This window comes from Heptranchias perlo, chromosome 35 (assembly GCF_035084215.1).
Source record: "Heptranchias perlo isolate sHepPer1 chromosome 35, sHepPer1.hap1, whole genome shotgun sequence".
In the NCBI taxonomy this organism is placed as follows: domain Eukaryota; kingdom Metazoa; phylum Chordata; class Chondrichthyes; order Hexanchiformes; family Hexanchidae; genus Heptranchias; species Heptranchias perlo.
The window spans coordinates 21,296,428-21,319,595 of record NC_090359.1 but is presented as its reverse complement, the minus strand read 5'-3'; the positions used below and the strand labels follow the sequence as shown (position 1 = coordinate 21,319,595).

Below are 23,168 nucleotides of genomic sequence, written 5' to 3'. Positions count from 1 at the left end.
GTTAATATGTGCACACAGAAACACACATGCGTTAACATGTGCACACAGAAACACACATGCGTTAACATGTGCCCACAGAAACACACATGCGTTAACATGTGCACACAGAAACACACATGCATTTACAAATACACACAGAAACACACATGCGTTAATATGTGCACACAGAAACACACATGCGTTAAGTGGATAATCCATCTCAGCCTCCTCCCGATATCCCCACCATCACGGAAGCCAGTCTTCGGCCAATTCGATTCACTCCACGTGATATCAAGAAACGGCTGAGTGCACTGGATACAGCAAAGGCTATGGGTCCCGACAACATCCCAGCTGTAGTGCTGAAGACTTGTGCTCCAGAACTAGCTGCGCCTCTAGCCAAGCTGTTCCAGTACAGCTACAACACTGGCATCCACCCGACAATGTGGAAAATTGCCCAGGTATGTCCTGTCCACAAAAAGCAGGACAAATCCAATCCGGCCAATTACCGCCCCATCAGTCTACTCTCAATCATCAGCAAAGTGATGGAAGGTGTCGTCGACAGTGCTATCAAGCGGCACTTACTCACCAATAACCTGCTCACCGATGCTCAGTTTGGGTTCCGCCAGGACCACTCGGCTCCAGACCTCATTACAGCCTTGGTCCAAACATGGACAAAAGAGCTGAATTCCAGAGGTGAGGTGAGAGTGACTGCCCTTGACATCAAGGCAGCATTTGACCGAGTGTGGCACCAAGGAGCCCTAGTAAAATTGAAGTCAATGGGAATCAGGGGGAAAACTCTCCAGTGGCTGGAGTCATACCTGGCACAAAGGAAGATGGTAGTGGTTGTTGGAGGCCAGTCATCTCAGCCCCAGGGCATTGCTGCAGGAGTTCCTCAGGGCAGTGTCCTAGGCCCAACCATCTTCAGCTGCTTCATCAATGACCTTCCCTCCATCATAAGGTCAGAAATGGGGATGTTCGCTGATGACTGCACAGTGTTCAGTTCCATTCGCAACCCCTCAGATAATGAAGCAGTCCGAGCCTGCATGCAGCAAGACCTGGACAACATCCAGGCTTGGGCTCATAAGTGGCAAGTAACATTCGCGCCAGATAAGTGCCAGGGAATGACCATCTCCAACAAGAGAGAGTCTAACCACCTCCCCTTGACATTCAACGGCATTACCATCGCCGAATCCCCCACCATCAACATCCTGGGGGTCACCATTGACCAGAAACTTAACTGGACCAGCCATATAAATACTGTGGCTACGAGAGCAGGTCAGAGGCTGGGTATTCTGCGGCGAGTGACTCACCTCCTGACTCCCCAAAGCCTTTCCACTATCTACAAGGCACAAGTCAGGAGTGTGATGGAATACTCTCCACTTGCCTGGATGAGTGCAGCTCCAACAACACTCAAGAAGCTCGACACCATCCAAGATAAAGCAGCCCGCTTGATTGGCACCCCATCCACCACCCTAAACATTCACTCCCTTCACCACCGGCGCACTGTGGCTGCAGTGTGCACCATCCACAGGATGCACTGCAGCAACTCGCCAAGGCTTCTTCGACAGCACCTCCCAAACCCGCGACCTCTACCACCTAGAAGGACAAGGGCAGCAGGCACATGGGAACAACACCACCTGCCCGTTCCCCTCCAAGTCACACACCATCCCGACTTGGAAATATATCGGCCGTTCCTTCATCGATGCTGGGTCAAAATCCTGGAACTCCCTTCCTAACAGCACTGTGGGAGAACCGTCACCACACGGACTGCAGCGGTTCAAGAAGGCAGCTCACCACCATCTTCTCAAGGGCAATTAGGGATGGGCAATAAATGCCGGCCTTGCCAGCGACGCCCACATCCCGTGAACGAATAAAAAAAAAATAAAAAAATGTGCACACAGAAACACACATGCGTTAACATGTGCCCACAGAAACACACATGCGTTAACATGTGCACACAGAAACACACATGCATTTACAAATACACACAGAAACACACATGCGTTAACATGTGCACACAGAAACACACATGCGTTAACATGTGCCCACAGAAACACACATGTGTTAACATGTGCACACAGAAACACACATGCGTTAACATGTGCACACAGAAACACACATGCGTTAACATGTGCCCACAGAAACACACATGCGTTAACATGTGCCCACAGAAACACACATGCATTAACATGTGCCCACAGAAACACACATGCATTAACATGTGCACACAGAAACACACATGCGTTAACATGTGCCCACAGAAACACACATGCGTTAACATGTGCACACAGAAACACACATGCGTTAACATGTGCCCACAGAAACACACATGCATTAACATGTGCACACAGAAACACACATGCGTTAACATGTGCACACAGAAACACACATGCGTTAACATGTGCACACACTGAAATAGATTTGCATTTAAATAACACTTCTTCAGCCTGGATTATGTTCTCGAGTCTCTGGGGTGGGATTTGAACCCATGACCTTCTGACTCAGAAGCGAGAGTGTTACCCTCTGAGCCAAGCTGCACAGCGTCCAAAAGTTCGAGCCCCAGTACTGAGGGAGTGCCGCACTGTCAGATGTGGCGTCTTTTGGATGAGATGTTAAAACGAGGCCCTGCCTGCGTGTTCAGGTGGTGAAATCTCATGGAACGATTTGAAGAAGAGCACAGGAGTTTCTCCACGTGTCCAGGCCCATGTTATCCAGGACAAAGCAGCCCGCTTGATTGGCACCCCATCCACCACCCTAAACATTCACTCCCTTCAACACCGGCGCACAGTGGCTGCAGTGTGTACCATCCACAGGATGCACTGCAGCAACTCGCCAAGGCTTCTTCGACAGCACCTCCCAAACCCGCGACCTCTACCACCTAGAAGGACAAGAGCAGCAGGCACATGGGAACACCACCACCTGCACGTTCCCCTCCAAGTCACACACCATCCCGACTTGGAAATATATCGGCCGTTCCTTCATCGTCGCTGGGTCAAAATCCTGGAACTCCCTTCCTAACAGCACTGTGGGAGAACCGTCACCACACGGACTGCAGCGGTTCAAGAAGGCGGCTCACCACCACCTTCACCAACTAGAGATGGGCAATAAATGCCGGCCTTGCCAGTGAGGCCCGCATCCACCAATTTGCCAACCAAAGGTATTAAGGGATATGGGCCAAAGGCAGGTATATGGAGTTAGATCACAGATCAGCCATGATCTTATCAAATGGCGGAGCAGGCACGAGGGGCTGAATGGCCTACTCCTGTTCCTATGTTCCAATACCGCCGAAGATTAACTGGTCATTCATTGGAGGGGCTTTGCTGCGTGCAAACTGGCTATCGTGTTTACCCACAGTGACTGCCCGTCAAATAGTGACTCGTCGGGTGAAAGGCTTAAGTCCCAAAGCAAAGCCCCTACCTAATGGCGGGTATTTAATTCGAAATCACTGACGAGCCTGCCCTCGAGGGTGAGTCAGCCACGGGATGGTGACAGAGAGCAAAGTAACACGCTGCAATTCTGGGACTTACCACACGAGGGAGCCCGACAGCAAAGTGTATCTGGCCGCACTTGGAGACCGGAGATGAACTGCAGGAATCAATGGTTTGTGCGAGAAGCCGAATGGTTAAATTAGGGAAGAGAGATAATCGGACTGAATTACCGTCGTTTCCTGAATCAAACATGTTTAGAACACAACGACAAACAACAACCTGCATTTATATAGCGCCTTTAACGCAGTAAGATGTCCCCGAGGCCCTTCACGGGAGCGATTATCAGACAAAATTTGACACCGAGCCACATAGGGAGATATTAGGACAGGGCTCGGTCAAAGAGGCAGGTTTTAAGGAGCGTCTTAAAGGAGGAGAGTGAGAGGCGGAGAGGTTTAGGGAGGGAATTCCAGAGCTTAGAGGCAGCGGAAGGCACGGCCGCCAATGGTGGAGCGATGGAAATCGGGGGATGCGCAAGAGGCCAGAATTGGAGGAGCGCAGAGATCTCGGAGGGTTGTAGGAGCTGGAGGAGGTCACAGAGATAGGAGAGGGGGCGAGGCCCACGGAGGGATTTGAACACGAGGATGAGAATTTTAAAATCGAGGCGTTCCCGGACCGGGAGCCAATGGAGGTCAGCGAGCACAGGGGGGGTGATGGGTGAACGGGACTCGGTGCGAGTTAGGATACGGGGCAGCAGAGTTTTGGATGAGCTCATGTTTACGGAGGGTGGGAGATGGGAGGCCGGCCAGGAGAGCGTTGGAATAGTCGAGTCTGGAGGTAACACATGATGAATTCACCTTTAATAAACAATTAATAAACATTCACTCAGAGCAAAACTGGACAAAAAGCAGGTCTTTGGGTTCCCTACTTTGACCACAAATAGTAGGCCCGATCACATGTATGTGGATCCACAGGTAGGCCCGATCACATGTATGTGGATTCACAGGTAGGCCCTGCCACATGTATGTGGATCCACGGGTAGGCCCGATCACATGTATGTGGAACCACGGGTAGGCCTGATCACACGTATGTGGATCCACGGGTAGGCCCGGTCACACGGCGTGGAACCACGTGTAGGCCCGATCACACGTATGTGGAACCACGGGTAGGCCCGATCACACGTATGTGGAACTGAACTGTTCAACCCCAGAATCAGTCAAAGACCGTCAGGCACAAACCCACAGCAAGTAATGGGGGAGGGGGTGGAGTGGGGGAAATCTTTAATAATCTTGTAAATAACCGAGAAAATAAAGGAGGTTTTCAAGAGGGAGGAGGGAAGAACAAACCAATAATTAAAGCAAAAACTGCAAATCCACCCCGGGAGGTAGGGCAAGAAAATAAATATATAGTTTGAGGAGGCGGAACAATAAACGAACAAATAAATAAAGTGCTTGTATCACAAGCAAATACTGCAAATCCACCCTGGGAGGTAGGGCAAGAAAATAACTACAAATATAGTTACTTGCATCTTATCAACACAGTTTGCATTTGTGCGGGGCCGTTAAGCTATTAATTCGTCCCGAGGTAGTCCACAGAGGAAAGCTCGGGCTGAAAGGACGAGGAGAGGACAGGGAAATAAGGACAGAAGATGGCAGGAGCGCTCAGCGTCGGTGGAGAGGGAGGCGGAGGCACAATCTGGTTAAACTGGGGACTCACCCATAAACCTCTGCTGCCCTGCGTCGTAACTCACACCAAGTCCAGGGCTCGCCCGTCACCGGTAAGGGTACGGAGTTTGTAGAAGGGGAGCTGAATGAGGTGGGATCGTAGAGAATTTAGGGCCCAGAAGGGGGGCCGTTCGGCCCATCGTGTCCGGGCCGGCATCCAGCGAGGCGGTCGTAGAATCGAGGGGGTGCTCATCATCCTGCCCTGGTAGATTTTTTGTTCGGCGAGGGTAGTAACGGTCACGGATAAACAGATCAGATCAGATCAACCCGTGATCCATTTGAACGGCAGAACAGGCTGGAGGGGCAGAATGGCCTCAGTGATGTCACCGAACGCAGCCGGCGTTCCCCGTGGGATAATCCCACCTGGATCCGGAGAGATCCGGGCAGCGCTCCCGCCGCACAAGGAAACAATTTGCATTTATATAGCGCCTTTCACGAACTCACATCGTTCCAGCAGTTACAATATTTTAAGGATTCCCACCCCCACCCCCCCTCCGGAGCTCCCGCTCCCGGTCGCTCACCAGTGACCCCCTCCCCCTCCCCCCCACCCAGTGCGTGAAGGTGGGTGTCGGGCGAGGGCAGAGACGAACTCAGCTGTGATGCCTTCCCCAGTCGACTTTCCCAACAATAGCCATGTGCGGAGACCGGAGAATTGGGCGGAGGGCGGTTGTGGGGAGGGGGGCAACTGGAAGGGAAATGTCGGAGAGGACCCGGGTGGGGCGGAGGAAGGAGGAGGAAGACAAAGACCGTTACTGAACAGTAAATGGCGGCTGTTGTGGGTCAGTCAGGAGGGGACGTACCCCGCCCCCCCCCCATTCACAAAAAAGAACGGATTTGCATTTATATAGCGCCTTTCACGATCTCAGGACGTCCCAAAGGACTTCAGAGCCAATGAGGTGTTGCAATGTAAGAAATCTGGCAGCCAATTTGCGCACAGCAAGATCCCACAAACAGCAAATGATCAGATCACCTGTTTTTTTTTAGTGATATAAGAACAGAAAATGCCGGGAAACACTCAGCAGGTCGGGCAGCATCTGCGGAGAGAGAGAGACAGAGATAACGTTTCAGGTCGATGGCCTCTCGTCAGAACTGGGAGAAGTTAGAGGTTAAATTGTTTTGAAGCAGATACAGAGCCGGGGAAAGGGGTGGGCGGGGAGAGGAAGGGGAGGGGGAGAATAGAGCAAAAGGGTAGGTCTGTGATAGGGTAGAGGGCGAGTGATTAAATGATAAAAGGTGCAAGGCATGAGGGTGGGAATGGGACAAGTTAAGAAACAAAAGTAGGGTCTAGAGGAGCTTTAAATGGTCAGAAGAGTCTGGACAAGGGGAGAAAGCAGGGAGAGTGGCTAGCTGGATCCAGAATTAGCTCAGCGGCAGGAAGCAAAGGGGAATGGTCGACGGGTGTTTTTGTGACTGGAAGGCTGTTTCCAGTGGGGTTCCGCAGGGCTCTGTACTAGGTCTCTTGCTTTTTGTGGTATATATTAATGATTTGGACTTAAATGTAGGGGGCATGATTGAGAAGTTTGCAGATGACTCAAAAATTGGCCGTGTGGTTGATAGTGAGGAGGAAAGCTGTAGACTGCAGGAAGATGTCAATGGGCTGGTCAGGTGGGCAGAAAAGTGGCAAATGGAATTCAATCTGGAGAAGTGTGAGGTAATGCATTTAGGGAGGGCAAACAAGGCAAGGGGGTACACAATAAATGGGAGGATACTGAGAGGTGTAGAGGAACAAAGGGACCTTGGAGTGCATGTCCATAGATCCCTGAAGGTAGCAGGACAGGTAGATAAGGTGGTTAAGAAGGAATATGGTACACTTTCCTTTATTAGCCGAGGCATAGAATATAAGAGCAGGGATGTTATGTTGGAACTGTATAAAACATTGGTTAGGCCACAGCTTGAGTACTGTGTACAGTTCTGGTCACCACATTACAGGAAGGATGTGATTGCACTGGAGAGGGTATAAAGGAGATTTACGAGGATGTTGCCAGGACTGGAGAATTTTAGCTATGAGGAAAGATGGGATAGGCTGGGGTTGTTTTCCTTGGAACAGAGGAGGCTGAGGGGAGATTTAATTGAGGTATAAAATTATGAGGGGCCGAGATAGAGTGGATAGGGAGGACGTATTTCCCTTAGCGGAGGGGTCAATAACCAGGGGGCATAGATTTAAAGTAGTTGGTAGAAGGATTAGAGGGGAGCTGAGGAGAAATGTTTTCACCCAGAGGGCGGTGGGGGTCTGGAACTCACGGCCTGAGAGGGTGGTAGAGGCAGAAACCCTCAACTCATTTAAAAAGTACCTGGACGTGCACTTGAAGCGCTGTAACCTACAGAGCTGGAAAGTGGGATTAAACCGGATGGCTCTTTTTTCGGCCGGCACGGACACGATGGGCCGAATGGCCATAAATTTCAATGAACGGGCTGAAACGATGGGTCTCCCGGGGCAGTCCTGTTTGTAGATCTTGGGAAGGAGGTAGGAGTGGGCTGTGCGGGGCTGGGGGACCATGAGGGGAAGATCTCCAGAGGAGATGAGGTCAGTGACACGATGGCTTGTGTTTGGCAGTGGGGTCCTGGTCCAGGGGGAGGTGTCAGAGAGTCTTTTAGCGATGTTAGTCGAGGGAGGGCACCAGGGAGAACTCCCCTGCTCGTCTTCCAAGAGCAGCTGTGGGGGCTTCTATACTTGAGAGGACAGACTCAGTTTAACGTCTCACCTGAAAGGCGGCACCTCCGACAGTGCAGCACTCCCTCGCTGGGAGTGTCGGCCTGGATTACATGCTCAAGCCTCTGGAGTGGGACTTCGAACCCATAGACCTCCTGACCTCAGAGGTGTGAGTGCGACACACTGAGTCACTGAATCTATTATGGCCTCAGTAGAAACTGAATTCAGCAGGCTTCACCTGCCAGGGATTTAGGACAAAGTGCACAAACCAGTCTGTCAGCGGTACATCAACAACTTGCATTTATATAGTGCCATTAACGCACTTTAGGCCGTTAATCAGACAAAATTTGACACCAGGACAGGAGACATCAGGACAGGTGACCAAAAGCTTGGCCAAAGAGGTAGGTTTTAAGGAGCGTCTTAAAGGAGGAGGGAGAGAGAGGCGGAGAGGTTTAGGGCGGGAATTCCAGAGTCTATGGCCGAGCCGACGGAAGGCACGGCCGCCAATGGCGGGGCGAAGAAAGTGGGAGATGCGCAAGAATTGGAGGAGCGCAGAGATCTCGGAGGGTTTGTGGGACGGTTCCAGAGATCTACGCAGAAGAGACTTGGCAGAAAAGGGGTTAATAAAGAACAGAGCAGAGTGAGGACCGATTCCCTCTTGTCTGGTTTTGCCATGACCCCGGTAGTCGTCGGAGGCTCCCTCTTGACATGTTTTTGCATAGTTTGCACTCCTCCCTCTCTCTCTCTCTCTCTCTCTCTCTCTTCCAGCTGCTCTATTCAGTTCCTACGGCAACTTGGGCTAGACAATAACACCGGGAGAGGGAGAGAACTTGGTGAACTAGTCGAAGTCTCCTGGCGTGTAAGGTCCCCGCCTGCCTCAGCCCAGCGCACACGCCCAGAGAGCGAGGGCGGGGAGAGAGAGAGAGAGAGAGAGAGAGACAGACGCCCCGTGCGTTCCGCCCATAAGTCGGGAAACCCGAAGAGATCGGCCGTCAGTCCGGGGCCCCCCCCCCCAGAGCTAAGGAGGAAGTTCCCTAAGAACAAAAGAGCTACATCATATTTCAGCTGTTGGGAGGTCGTAACGAGGAGCTGCGGGTCGGAGCTGATCATTAACAGGTAAGGGCAGCGGGGAGAGGTCGGGGGGGTCGGCACGGGGCAAGGGGAGGGAGCGGGAAATCGGTGTTTTTGCTTAAACTTCCTTGTTTACTGCTGTGGAAGCGGAAAAAAAAAAAAATCGGAACCTTTCAAAGTATCCTGGGCCCCCTCGTTCAGTCCTTCCTACTCCACACAAACTACAGATGTCTGTCGTTACAGATCTAGGAACGAATGCTTCCTGCGACTGTCAGCTCTCGGGTTGTGGCTCAGCGGGTCGCGCAAACTCGCTCGTCTGAGTCAGAAGGTCGCGGGTTCAAACCCCACTTCAAGAGACTTAACCCCACAGTGCCAGTACTGAGGGAGCGCTACACTGTCAGAGGACTGAGGCCCTGTGCCCCCCCCCGCCACCCTCTCGGGTGGATCCCGCGGCCGCTATTTCGAAGAAGCGCAGGGGGAGTTCTACCCCCTGGGGCCAATGTTTATCCCTCAACCAACATCACTGAGAAAAAAAAACCAGATGATCTGATCATTTATCGCATCGCGGTTTGTGGGATCTTGCTGTGCGCAAATTGAGCCGCCATGTTTCCTACGTTACAACTACACTTCAAAAGTATTTAATTGGCTGTGAAGCACTTTGGGACGTCCTGCGGTCGTGAAAGGCGCTATATAAATGCAAGTTCTTTTCTTATCCTGTAGGGACGGCCGCCTGCGATCAGTGACGTGGCTCTCAGCCTTGTCCTGTTGATTAACCGATCCATCTGCGGTCGGTGTAGAGTTCCCTATTAGTTATACCCATGTACGTGGTGCTACCCTCCTGGTCACTTCTTGCCACATAGTGGATCCAGTCTATATATGTGTTGTATAGTCTGTGTCCCCGTGCCCCCAGCCCCGTACACCCACCTCACAAAACATGTCCCCAGAATGGACCTCTGTCAGTTGAGTCAGAATTTCCTAATGATTCCTGTGAAATTTCCTGCTGACTTGATAATCTGATGCTTCTTTTTGTTTAACATAATTGGCATTAGCACTCCACCTACTGTGGGTACCCAAGCTCTGGAGCATTGCCATCTTTGGTCCTGGTGTACCCAAGCTCTGGAGCATTGCCATCTTTGGTCCTGGCGTACCCAAGCTCTGGAGCATTGCCATCTTTGGTCCTGGCGTACCCAAGCTCTGGAGCATTGCCATCTTTGGTCCTGGTGTACCCAAGCTCTGGAGCATTGCCATCTTTGGTCCTGGTGTACCCAAGCTCTGGAGCATTGCCATCTTTGGTCCTGGTGTACCCAAGCTCTGGAGCATTGTCATCTTTGGTCCTGGCGTACCCAAGCTCTGGAGCATTGCCATCTTTGGTCCTGGCGTACCCAGGTGTACCAGGTGACCATTTTGTAATCAATTCTTTCAACCAATCAATAGAATAACTGCTTGGCCCTGAATGCACCAGGTACCACCTCTCACAGCTCTGTGTTGATGGAATCTAACCCTCCCAGGGAGAGCAGGGGCGCCATTTGTTGCAGGTCAGATACATGGCAACTAAATATCGCAAGGCCGAGGCCCAGGGACATTTGCCTCCCCTTCACTGGTGGCCCTCTTCGGTTCCGAGTGCCTCTGGGCCTCGAATCAGGGCCTACCCATCTGCAGGACATTGCTTGAACTGGGGTCTGGCACCAGAGGGCACGGGGCTGGTGAGCCTGCCTCCTTTTAGCCCCATACAACGAGTGAAGGACTCTATTTGAAGTAGAACAATTGGCCCTACAAGGTGGCCTGGTCTGCACTTGGCAAGACTGAAACCTGAAACCCTCAGGCCACGTGGAGAACCTGTCAGAGAATTACCAAGCCTAGGCCTCGGAAGGAACTGGCGGCCGTGCCTTCCGCCGCCAAGGCCCCAAGCTCTGGAATTCCCTCCTCCAGCCCCTACAACCCTCCGAGATCTCTGCGCTCCTCCAATTCTGGCCTCTTCCGCACCCCCCCCACCGATTTCCATCGCTCCCCCATTGGCCACTGCGCCTTCCACCGCCAAGGCCCCAAGCTCTGGAATTCCCTCCCTAAACCTCTCCGCCTCTCTCTCCTCCTTTAAGACGCTCCTTAAAAGCCTGCCTCTTTGACCGAGCTTTCGTTCAGCTGCCCTGATGTCTCCTCGTGTGGCTCGGTGTCAAATTTGGTCCGATTTAAGCATCTTGGGAAGTAAAGGCGCCCAATAAATGCAAGTTATGGTAGGCAACAGTGCCACAAGTGCAAACGTGTCTCATCGCTAAACTTAAATACACGGGGCTGTGGCTTTAACTGATGGCCAGCAGCTTTTGTTTTCCTTCGAAGGAAACAGATGTTTTCAATCAGCTGCCTTCAGAAGCCAAGGCTAACAGCGTCCCCCGGCCCCCACCCTCTCCCCTAATAATTCCGACTTTCTAAAAACGGCTGTGTGGTATTTTCTACACGTGAGACAAAGGCCGGGGATTTTTGCAGCAGAATCCCGGGGCTTGGGAGGCCGGGTTACGAGAGAGAGAGAGAGAGAGAGAGAGACGTTATCGACCGCGCTGGCGCCAACTCAGCTTTGAAGGGGACGGAGGGGGCTTTGAGAATGACCTTATTTCCTCGTTTTACAGTCTCGCTGTGGTCGCAGGTAACCTGAGGGAGACAGGCGTCTGGCGCGCCTCCCGTCCGCGCCATCGCGGCTGCGTCGAGCTTTGCCCGTGCCCTCGAATCCCGCCCGAAGCCTTGCCTGAAGGCCGGAGACGTGGGGTGGGGGCGGGGTCTGCGGTTCTACCCCTCGACCCCCCCCCCCCCGGGCACGGTGGGCTCCCGATTCGAACCGTGCCACCGTGGGGTGGGCGCCAAGCGGGAGCTAAGAATTTGCCCTCCGCCGCCCTTGCAGGACGAGAGAAACGGTCAGGTTTCCCCTCATCTTCCCCCCCACCTCCCAATCCTTCTTCCCCTCCCCCCCAACCCCACCCCCGCAACTCTCCGAGGGCTCCCGTTCCATGCCCACTGCCATCTGTTGCTAACTCTGAGCGAGAGCCTAGGCAGTGCCAGGCTAGTCAACCATGTGGGACCATCGCAAACGAGAAGCAGGAGCTCACTAGGTAACATGGAAAGAAAGAGAGAGAAAGAGAGAGAGAGAGAGAGAGAAAGAAAGAGAGAGAGAGAGGGAAAGAGAAAGAGAGAGAGAGAGAAAGAAAGAGAGCGAGAGAGAAAGAGAGAGAGAGAAAGAGAAAGAGAGAGAGAGAGGGAAATAGAGAGAGAAAGAGAGAAAAAGAGAGAGAGAAAGAGAGAGAGAGGGAAAGAGGGAGAAAGAGAGAGAGAGAAAGAAAGAGAAAGAGAGAGCGAGAGAGAGAGAAAGAAAGAGAGCGAGAGAGAAAGAGAAAGAGTGGGAGAGAGAGAGGGAAAGAGAGAGAGAGAGAAAGAGAGAGAGAAAGAGAGAGGGAAAGAGGGAGACAGAGAGAGAGAGAAAGAAAGAGAAAGAGAGAGAGAGAGAGAGAAAGAAAGACAAACTTGCATTTCTGTCGTGCCTTTCACGACCACAGGACATCCCAAAGCGATTTACAGCCAATTAAGTACTTTTTTGAAGTGTAGTCACTGTTGTGGTGTAGGAAATGTGGCGGCCAATTTGCGCACAGCAAGATCCCACAAACAGCGATGAGATAATGACCAGATAATCTGATTTTTAGTGATGTTGGTTGAGGGATAAATATTGGCCCCATTAAGTTGATTAAAGGGTTTGATAGAGTGGATATAGTTTCCATCGACCCGATCAAATCCTTTAATTATCTTAAACAACTCAATTAGATCAGCCTTTAATCTTCTATACTCGAGGGAATACAAGCCGAGTCTGTGCAGCCTGTCCTCATAATTTAACCCTTTTATCCCCGGTATCATTCTGCTGAATCTGCTCTGCACCCCCTCCGAGGCCAATATATCCTTCCTGAGGTGCGGTGCCCAGAACTGAACGCAGTGCTCCAGGTGGGGGTCCAACCAGAGCTTTAGATAAAGTGTAACGTAACATCCCTTTGTATTCCAGCCCTCTTGAGATAAAGACCAACATTCCATTCGCCTTTTAAATTACTTTTTGGACCTGTTCGCTAGCTTTTAGTGATTCCTGGGACACGGACCTCTCAATCTCTCTGCTCCTCCACAGTTCCGAGCTTCTCCCCATTTTGAAAACACTCTGATCTTTCTTAGGTTCAAAAGTGAGTGGCCTCACACATCCCCCATGGTGAACTCCGCAAGCCGCGGTTTTGCCCACTCACTTAATCTAACAATGTCCCTTTGAAACGTTCTGTTCCCATCCACACTGCTCATTGTGTCACCTCACTTAGTGTCGTCGGCACACTTGGACACATGGCTCCCTATCCTTTTGTCTCAGTCATTTATAAATAGAATGGAAAAGCTGAGGCCCTGGTACAGGTCCCTGTGGGACACCACAAGTCACAACCTGCCAATTTTAGTACATGCCCATTATCCCTACTCTGCCGTCGTACCACGATTATTCTCCCTGAGTATCTTCTGCTCACAGCAGTGCCCAGGAGATTAATCGTTAATCCCTGGAGACTCCAGGGGCAATTCCTGGAGAGTTGGCAACCCCGACCTTCCGTAGCTCCATCTCGCGCCTCCTGTTCTTCACCTCTTCCCACCCCCCCCCGGCCCAATTCCTGTGCTCCTCCTTCAGTGACGGGGCCTTAAACCGCCCAGGCCCAATTTTCTGGCTCTGCAACCTCAACCACCTCCCCCCGAGCCTCCTTTGCCCCCCTGGAAACCCATCCCAGACATCTTCCCACTTTACAATATATATCCAAGTTGCTGTGGTGTTAAAAAGAAAGATCGTGCATTTGTATAGCAACCTCGGGATGTTCAAAGGGCTTCACAGCCGATGAAGTACTTTTTTGAAGTGTGGCCACTTGTAACGTAGGCAAATGTGGCAGCTAATTTGTGCACAGCAAGATCCCACGAACAGCAGCTCATGACCCCATAATCTGTTTTCAGTGATGTTGGTTGAGGGATGATTATTGGCCCCAGGACACTGGGGAGAACTCCCCCCCTTGCTCTCCTTCTCAACAGCGGCCATGGGACTTTTACGTCCACCTGGGAGGTCCTCGGTTTGACGTCTCATCTGAAAGACGGCATCTCCGACAGTGCAGCGCTCCCTCGGTACTGGCACTGGGGAGTGTCGGCCTGGACTTTGTGCTCAAGTCTCTGGAGTGGGGGCTCGAACCCACGACCTTCTGACTCCGAGGCGCGAGGGCTACCCGTGGGGGAGCACTTGATTTCTTGCTTACCAGCAAGTGGCTGACGCCCACCTCAACTGTAACGCTGACCCTTAGAGTAAGAGATCCAGTTTGGGGTGGGGGGAGGAAGGGGGGCGACAGTTAGTTTGGGGAGTGGGGGGAGCAAAATCAGCCAGGTCTCCATCTCCTGGTGGCCGTACAGCCACCCCTGCTGGTAAGTGCGTGCGTGTACAGGTCAGCTGAGGACAGGGTGGGTCTGAGCTCCGCTCCCACCCACTGTCCAGGCCCGCCACCCCCCACCCCACAAAGAACAGCCACTGTAGCGAGGTACCGCAGGGCAGTGAGTGCCCAGGAGACAGAACCCCCAACCCGAGTTAGCGCCTTCAGGAGCGAAAGGGAGAAAATAATGAAGAGGATGGACACAAGAAACTGCTTCAAACCAGCTCGCAAAAACACCGAGCACAACAGAATCAGACTGAATGAAAGATGCTCTTTGTGTTTCATTTCCCCATCATTTCAATACTTGCTGTTCCTCATGAACTAAATTAAAAACAGACCCTCACCCCCCAAGGGAGCGTCTCCAAATTTCATGATCCCGGCTCTCAGGGAGCGTCTCCACGATTCAGCTCTGCACTGTGAGCATCTCAAGTGTTCAGACCTGCAGCATGTTCTGAGCGGGCGGGCTTCGTTGGGGTAATTGGATGTAGGTGTTCCCCAGGTTAGTTTGAGGGCGGGGGGGGGGGGGGGGAAGCAGCATTTTGTTGGTACAGTTTGATGGGGGTCATATGTTGGTACAGTTTGATGGGGGTCCTATGTTGGTACAGTTTGATGGGTGTCCGATGTTGGTACAGTTTGATGGGGGTCCTATGTTGGTATAGTTTGATGGGGGTCCCATGTTGTTACAGTTTGATGGGGGTCTTATGTTGGTACAGTTTGATGGGGGTCCTATGTTGGTATAGTTTGATGGGGGTCCTATGTTGGTACAGTTTGATGGGGGTCCTATGTTGGTACAGTTTGATGGGGGTCCTATGTTGGTATAGTTTGATGGGGGTCCCATGTTGGTACAGTTTGATGGGGGTCCTATGTTGGTACAGTTTGATGGGGGTCCTATGTTGGTACAGTTTGATGGGGGTCCTATGTTGGTACAGTTTGATGGGGGTCCTATGTTGGTATAGTTTGATGGGGGTCCCATGTTGGTACAGTTTGACGGGGGTCCTGTGTTGGTACAGTTTGATGGGGGTCATATGTTGGTATAGTTTGATGGGGGTCATGTGTTGGTACAGTTTGATGGGGGTCTTATGTTGGTACAGTTTGATGGGGGTCCGATGTTGGTACAGTTTGATGGGGGTCATATGTTGGTATAGTTTGATGGGGGTCATGTGTTGGTACAGTTTGATGGGGGTCCTATGTTGGTACAGTTTGATGGGAGTCCTGTGTTGGTACAGTTTGATGGGGGTCCTATGTTGGTACAGTTTGATGGGGGTCCTATGTTGGTACAGTTTGATGGAGGTCCTATGTTGGTACAGTTTGATGGGGGTCATATGTTGGTACAGTTTGATGGGGGTCCTATGTTGGTACAGTTTGATGGGGGTCCTATGTTGGTACAGTTTGATGGAGGTCCTATGTTGGTACAGTTTGATGGAGGTCCTATGTTGGTACAGTTTGATGGGGGTCCTATGTTGGTACAGTTTGATGGGGGTCATATGTTGGTATAGTTTGATGGGGGTCATGTGTTGGTACAGTTTGATGGGGGTCCTATGTTGGTACAGTTTGATGGGGGTCCTGTGTTGGTACAGTTTGATGGGGGTCCTATGTTGGTACAGTTTGATGGGGGTCCTATGTTGGTACAGTTTGTTGGGGGTCCTGTGTTGGTACAGTTTGATGGGGGTCCTATGTTGGTACAGTTTGATGGGGGTCCTGTGTTGGTACAGTTTGATGGGGGTCCTGTGTTGGTACAGTTTGATGGGGGTCCTGTGTTGGTACAGTTTGATGGGGGTCCTATGTTGGTACAGTTTGATGGGGGTCCTGTGTTGGTACAGTTTGATGGGGGTCCTGTGTTGGTACAGTTTGATGCGAGTCCTATGTTGGTACAGTTTGATGGGGGTCCTGTGTTGGTACAGTTTGATGGGGGTCCTGTGTTGGTACAGTTTGATGGGGGTCCTATGTTGGTACAGTTTGATGGGGGTCCTGTGTTGGTACAGTTTGATGGGGGTCCTGTGTTGGTACAGTTTGATGGGGGTCCTGTGTTGGTACAGTTTGTTGGGGGTCCTATGTTGATATAGTTTTTGGGAGGCCCTATGTTGGTACAGTTTGTTGGGGGTCCTATGTTGGTACAGTTTGTTGGGAGTCCTACGTTGGTACAGTTTGATGCGGGTCCTGTGTTGGTACAGTTTGATGGGGTTCCTATGTTGGTACAGTTTGTTGGAGGTCCTATGTTGGTACAGTTTGATGGGGGTCCCATGTTGGTACAGTTTGATGGGGGTCATATGTTGGTACAGTTTGATGGGGGTCATATGTTGGTACAGTTTGATGGGGGTCCTATGTTGGTACAGTTTGATGGGGGTCCTATGTTGGTACAGTTTGTTGGGGGTCCTATGTTGGTACAGTTTGTTGGGGGTCCTATGTTGGTACAGTTTGATGGGGGTCCCATGTTGGTACAGTTTGATGGGGGTCATATGTTGGTACAGTTTGATGGGGGTCCTATGTTGGTACAGTTTGTTGGGGGTCCTATGTTGGTACAGTTTGATGGGGGTCCTATGTTGGTACAGTTTGATGGGGGTCATATGTTGGTACAGTTTGATGGGGGTCCTGTGTTGGTACAGTTTGATGGGGGTCATATGTTGGTACAGTTTGATGGGGGTCCTATGTTGGTACAGTTTGATGGGGGTCCTATGTTGATACAGTTTGTTGGGGGTCCTATGTTGGTACAGTTTGTTGGGGGTCCTATGTTGGTATAGTTTTTGGGAGGCCCTATGTTGGTACAGTTTGTTGGGGGTCCTATGTTGGTACAGTTTGTTGGGGGTCCTATGTTGGTATAGTTTGATGGGGGTCCTATGTTGGTACAGTTTGTTGGGGGTCCTATATTGGTACAGTTTGTTGGGGGTCCTATGTTGGTACAGTTTGTTGGGGGTCCTATGTTGGTACAGTTTGATGGGGGTCCTATGTTGCTACAGTTTGATGGAGGTCCTATGTTGGTACAGTTTGTTGGGGGTCCTATGTTGGTACAGTTTGTTGGGGGTCCTATGTTGGTACAGTTTGTTGGGGGTCCTATGTTGGTACAGTTTGATGGGGGTCCCATGTTGGTACAGTTTGATGGAGGTCCCATGTTGGTACAGTTTGTTGGGGGTCCTATGTTGGTACAGTTTGATGGGGGTCCCATGTTGGTACAGTTTGATGGAGGTCCTATGTTGGTACAGTTTGATGGAGGTCCTATGTTGGTACAGTTTGTTGGGGGTCCTATGTTGGTACAGTTTGATGGAGGTCCTATGTTGGTACAGTTTGATGGAGGTCCTATGTTGGTACAGTTTGTTGGGGGTCCTATGTTGGTACAGTTTGATGGGGGTCCCATGTTGGTACAGTTTGATGGAGGTCCTATGTTGGTACAGTTTGATGGAGGTCCTATGTTGGTACAGTTTGTTGGGGGTCATATGTTGGTACAGTTTGATGGGGGTCCTATGTTGGTACAGTTTGATGGGGTTCCTATGTTGGTACAGTTTGTTGGGGGTCCCATGTTGGTACAGTTTGATGGGGGTCCCATGTTGGTACAGTTTGATGGAGGTCCTATGTTGGTACAGTTTGATGGGGGTCCCATTTTGGTACAGTTTGATGGGGGTCCCATGTTGGTACAGTTTGATGGAGGTCCTATGTTGGTACAGTTTGATGGGGGTCCCATGTTGGTACAGTTTGATGGGGGTCCCATGTTGGTATAGTTTGATGGGGGTCCTATGTTGGTACAGTTTGATGGAGGTCCTATGTTGGTACAGTTTGTTGGAGGTCCCATGTTGGTATAGTTTGATGGGGGTCCTATGTTGGTATAGTTTGATGGGGGTCCTATGTTGGTACAGTTTGTTGGGGGTCCTATGTTGGTACAGTTTGATGGAGGTCCTATGTTGGTATAGTTTGATGGGGGTCCTGTGTTGGTACAGTTTGTTGGGGGTCCTATGTTGGTACAGTTTGTTGGGGGTCCAATGTTGGTACAGTTTGATGGAGGTCCTATGTTGGTATAGTTTGATGGGGGTCCTGTGTTGGTACAGTTTGTTGGGGGTCCTATGTTGGTACAGTTTGATGGGGGTCCTGTGTTGGTACAGTTTGATGGGGGTCCTATGTTGGTATAGTTTGATGGGGGTCCTATGTTGGTACAGTTTGTTGGGGGTCCTATGTTGGTACAGTTTGATGGAGGTCCTATGTTGGTACAGTTTGATGGGGGTCCTATGTTGGTATAGTTTGATGGGGGTCCTATGTTGGTACAGTTTGTTGGGGGTCCTATGTTGGTACAGTTTGTTGGGGGTCCTATGTTGGTACAGTTTGATGGGGGTCCTATGTTGGTATAGTTTGATGGGGGTCCTATGTTGGTACAGTTTGATGGAGGTCCAATGTTGGTACAGTTTGATGGGGGTCATATGTTGGTACAGTTTGATGGAGGTCCTATGTTGGTACAGTTTGATGGCGGTCATATGTTGGTACAGTTTGTTGGGGGTCCTATGTTGGTACAGTTTGATGGAGGTCCTATGTTGGTACAGTTTGATGGAGGTCCTATGTTGGTACAGTTTGATGGGGGTCATATGTTGGTACAGTTTGATGGGGGCCCTATGTTGGTATAGTTTGATGGGGGTCCTATGTTGGTATAGTTTGATGGGGGTCCTATGTTGGTATAGTTTGATGGGGGTCCTATGTTGGTACAGTTTGATGGGGGTCCTATGTTGGTACAGTTTGATATGGGTCCTATGTTGGTACAGTTTGATGGGGGTCCTATGTTGGTATAGTTTGATGGGGGTCCTATGTTGGTACAGTTTGTTGGGGGTCCTATGTTGGTACAGTTTGATGGAGGTCCTATGTTGGTACAGTTTGATGGGGGTCCTATGTTGGTACAGTTTGATGGAGGTCCTATGTTGGTACAGTTTGTTGGGGGTCATATGTTGGTACAGTTTGATGGGGGTCCTATGTTGGTACAGTTTGATGGAGGTCCTATGTTGGTACAGTTTGATGGGGGTCCTATGTTGGTACAGTTTGATGGGGGTCCTATGTTGGTACAGTTTGATGGGGGTCCTATGTTGGTACAGTTTGATGGAGGTCCTATGTTGGTACAGTTTGATGGGGGTCCTATGTTGGTACAGTTTGATGGAGGTCCTATGTTGGTACAGTTTGTTGGAGGTCCTATGTTGGTACAGTTTGTTGGGGGTCCTATGTTGGTACAGTTTGATGGGGGTCCTATGTTGGTACGGTTTGTTGGGAGGCCCTATGTTGCTACAGTTTGTTGGGGGTCCTATGTTGGTACAGTTTGATGGGGGTCCTATGTTGGTACAGTTTGATGGAGGTCCTATGTTGGTACAGTTTGTTGGGGGTCCTATGTTGGTACAGTTTGTTGGGGGTCCTATGTTGGTACAGTTTGATGGGGGTCCTGTGTTGGTACAGTTTGATGGGGGTCCCATGTTGGTACAGTTTGATGGGGGTCCCATGTTGGTACAGTTTGATGGAGGTCCTATGTTGGTACAGTTTGATGGGGGTCCCATGTTGGTACAGTTTGATGGGGGTCCCATGTTGGTATAGTTTGATGGGGGTCCTATGTTGGTACAGTTTGATGGAGGTCCTATGTTGGTACAGTTTGATGGAGGTCCCATGTTGGTATAGTTTGATGGGGGTCCTATGTTGGTATAGTTTGATGGGGGTCCTATGTTGGTACAGTTTGTTGGGGGTCCTATGTTGGTACAGTTTGATGGAGGTCCTATGTTGGTATAGTTTGATGGGGGTCCTGTGTTGGTACAGTTTGTTGGGGGTCCTATGTTGGTACAGTTTGTTGGGGGTCCTATGTTGGTACAGTTTGATGGAGGTCCTATGTTGGTATAGTTTGATGGGGGTCCTGTGTTGGTACAGTTTGTTGGGGGTCCTATGTTGGTACAGTTTGATGGGGGTCCTGTGTTGGTACAGTTTGTTGGGGGTCCTATGTTGGTACAGTTTGTTGGGGGTCCTATGTTGGTACAGTTTGATGGAGGTCCTATGTTGGTATAGTTTGATGGGGGTCCTGTGTTGGTACAGTTTGATGGAGGTCCTATGTTGGTATAGTTTGATGGAGGTCCTATGTTGGTACAGTTTGTTGGGGGTCCTATGTTGGTATAGTTTGATGGGGGTCCTATGTTGGTATAGTTTGATGGGGGTCCTATGTTGGTACAGTTTGATGGGGGTCCTATGTTGGTACAGTTTGATATGGGTCCTATGTTGGTACAGTTTGATGGGGGTCCTATGTTGGTATAGTTTGATGGGGGTCCTATGTTGGTACAGTTTGTTGGGGGTCCTATGTTGGTACAGTTTGATGGAGGTCCTATGTTGGTACAGTTTGATGGGGGTCCTATGTTGGTACAGTTTGATGGAGGTCCTATGTTGGTACAGTTTGTTGGGGGTCATATGTTGGTACAGTTTGATGGGGGTCCTATGTTGGTACAGTTTGATGGAGGTCCTATGTTGGTACAGTTTGATGGGGGTCCTATGTTGGTACAGTTTGATGGGGGTCCTATATTGGTACAGTTTGATGGGGGTCCTATGTTGGTACAGTTTGATGGAGGTCCTATGTTGGTACAGTTTGATGGGGGTCCTATGTTGGTACAGTTTGATGGAGGTCCTATGTTGGTACAGTTTGTTGGAGGTCCTATGTTGGTACAGTTTGTTGGGGGTCCTATGTTGGTACAGTTTGATGGGGGTCCTATGTTGGTACAGTTTGTTGGGAGGCCCTATGTTGGTACAGTTTGTTGGGGGTCCTATGTTGGTACAGTTTGTTGGGGGTCCTATGTTGGTACAGTTTGATGGAGGTCCTATGTTGGTACAGTTTGTTGGGGGTCCTATGTTGGTACAGTTTGTTGGGGGTCCTATGTTGGTACAGTTTGATGGGGGTCCTGTGTTGGTACAGTTTGATGGGGGTCCCATGTTGGTACAGTTTGATGGGGGTCCTATGTTGGTACAGTTTGATGGGGGTCCTATGTTGGTACAGTTTGATGGAGGTCCTATGTTGGTACAGTTTGATGGGGGTCCTATGTTGGTACAGTTTGATGGGGGTCCTATGTTGGTACAGTTTGATGGGGGTCCTATGTTGGTACAGTTTGTTGGGGGTCCTATGTTGGTACAGTTTGTTGGGGGTCCTATGTTGGTACAGTTTGATGGAGGTCCTATGTTGGTACAGTTTGATGGGGGTCCTATGTTGGTACAGTTTGATGGAGGTCCTATGTTGGTACAGTTTGATGGGGGTCCTATGTTGGTACAGTTTGATGGAGGTCCTATGTTGGTATAGTTTGATGGGGGTCCTATGTTGGTACAGTTTGTTGGGGGTCCTATGTTGGTACAGTTTGATGGAGGTCCTATGTTGGTACAGTTTGATGGGGGTCCTATGTTGGTACAGTTTGATGGGGGTCCTATGTTGGTACAGTTTGATGGGAGTCCTGTGTTGGTACAGTTTGTTGGGGGTCCTATGTTGGTACAGTTTGTTGGGGGTCCTATGTTGGTACAGTTTGATGGAGGTCCTATGTTGGTACAGTTTGATGGAGGTCCTATGTTGGTACAGTTTGATGGGGGTCCTATGTTGGTACAGTTTGATGGGAGTCCTGTGTTGGTACAGTTTGATGGGGGTCCTATGTTGGTACAGTTTGTTGGGGGTCCTATGTTGGTACAGTTTGATGGAGGTCCTATGTTGGTACAGTTTGTTGGGGGTCCTATGTTGGTACAGTTTGATGGGAGTCCTATGTTGGTACAGTTTGTTGGGGGTCCTATGTTGGTACAGTTTGATGGAGGTCCTATGTTGGTACAGTTTGTTGGGGGTCCTATGTTGGTACAGTTTGTTGGGGGTCCTATGTTGGTACAGTTTGTTGGGGGTCCTATGTTGGTACAGTTTGATGGAGGTCCTATGTTGGTACAGTTTGACGGAGGTCCTATGTTGGTACAGTTTGTTGGGGGTCCTATGTTGGTACAGTTTGATGGGGGTCCTATGTTGGTACAGTTTGATGGAGGTCCTATGTTGGTACAGTTTGATGGAGGTCCTATGTTGGTACAGTTTGTTGGAGGTCCTATGTTGGTACAGTTTGATGGGGGTCCTATGTTGGTACAGTTTGATGGAGGTCCTATGTTGGTACAGTTTGTTGGAGGTCCTATGTTGGTACAGTTTGTTGGGGGTCCTATGTTGGTACAGTTTGATGGGGGTCCTATGTTGGTACAGTTTGATGGGGGTCCTATGTTGGTACAGTTTGATGGGGGTCCTATATTGGTACAGTTTGATGGGGGTCCTATGTTGGTACAGTTTGATGGAGGTCCTATGTTGGTACAGTTTGATGGGGGTCCTATGTTGGTACAGTTTGATGGAGGTCCTATGTTGGTACAGTTTGTTGGAGGTCCTATGTTGGTACAGTTTGTTGGGGGTCCTATGTTGGTACAGTTTGATGGGGGTCCTATGTTGGTACAGTTTGTTGGGAGGCCCTATGTTGGTACAGTTTGTTGGGGGTCCTATGTTGGTACAGTTTGTTGGGGGTCCTATGTTGGTACAGTTTGATGGAGGTCCTATGTTGGTACAGTTTGTTGGGGGTCCTATTTTGGTACAGTTTGTTGGGGGTCCTATGTTGGTACAGTTTGATGGGGGTCCTGTGTTGGTACAGTTTGATGGGGGTCCCATGTTGGTACAGTTTGATGGGGGTCCTATGTTGGTACAGTTTGATGGGGGTCCTATGTTGGTACAGTTTGATGGAGGTCCTATGTTGGTACAGTTTGATGGGGGTCCTATGTTGGTACAGTTTGATGGGGGTCCTATGTTGGTACAGTGTGATGGGGGTCCTATGTTGGTACAGTTTGTTGGGGGTCCTATGTTGGTACAGTTTGTTGGGGGTCCTATGTT

At 50.3% G+C, this 23,168-nt stretch overlaps 1 protein-coding gene across 1 annotated transcript in view; it reads left to right on the top strand.

The window, feature by feature from the left end:
* The first annotated feature begins 8,530 nt into the window (after positions 1 to 8,530).
* The window catches only part of LOC137302167 (phospholipid scramblase 2-like), a 71,388-nt gene continuing 56,750 nt past the window's right edge, over positions 8,531 to 23,168 (top strand). The window contains exon 1 of the mRNA XM_067971832.1: positions 8,531 to 8,894. The gene's annotated coding sequence lies outside the window, so the exon portion shown is untranslated. The remainder of the gene's footprint in view (positions 8,895 to 23,168) is intronic.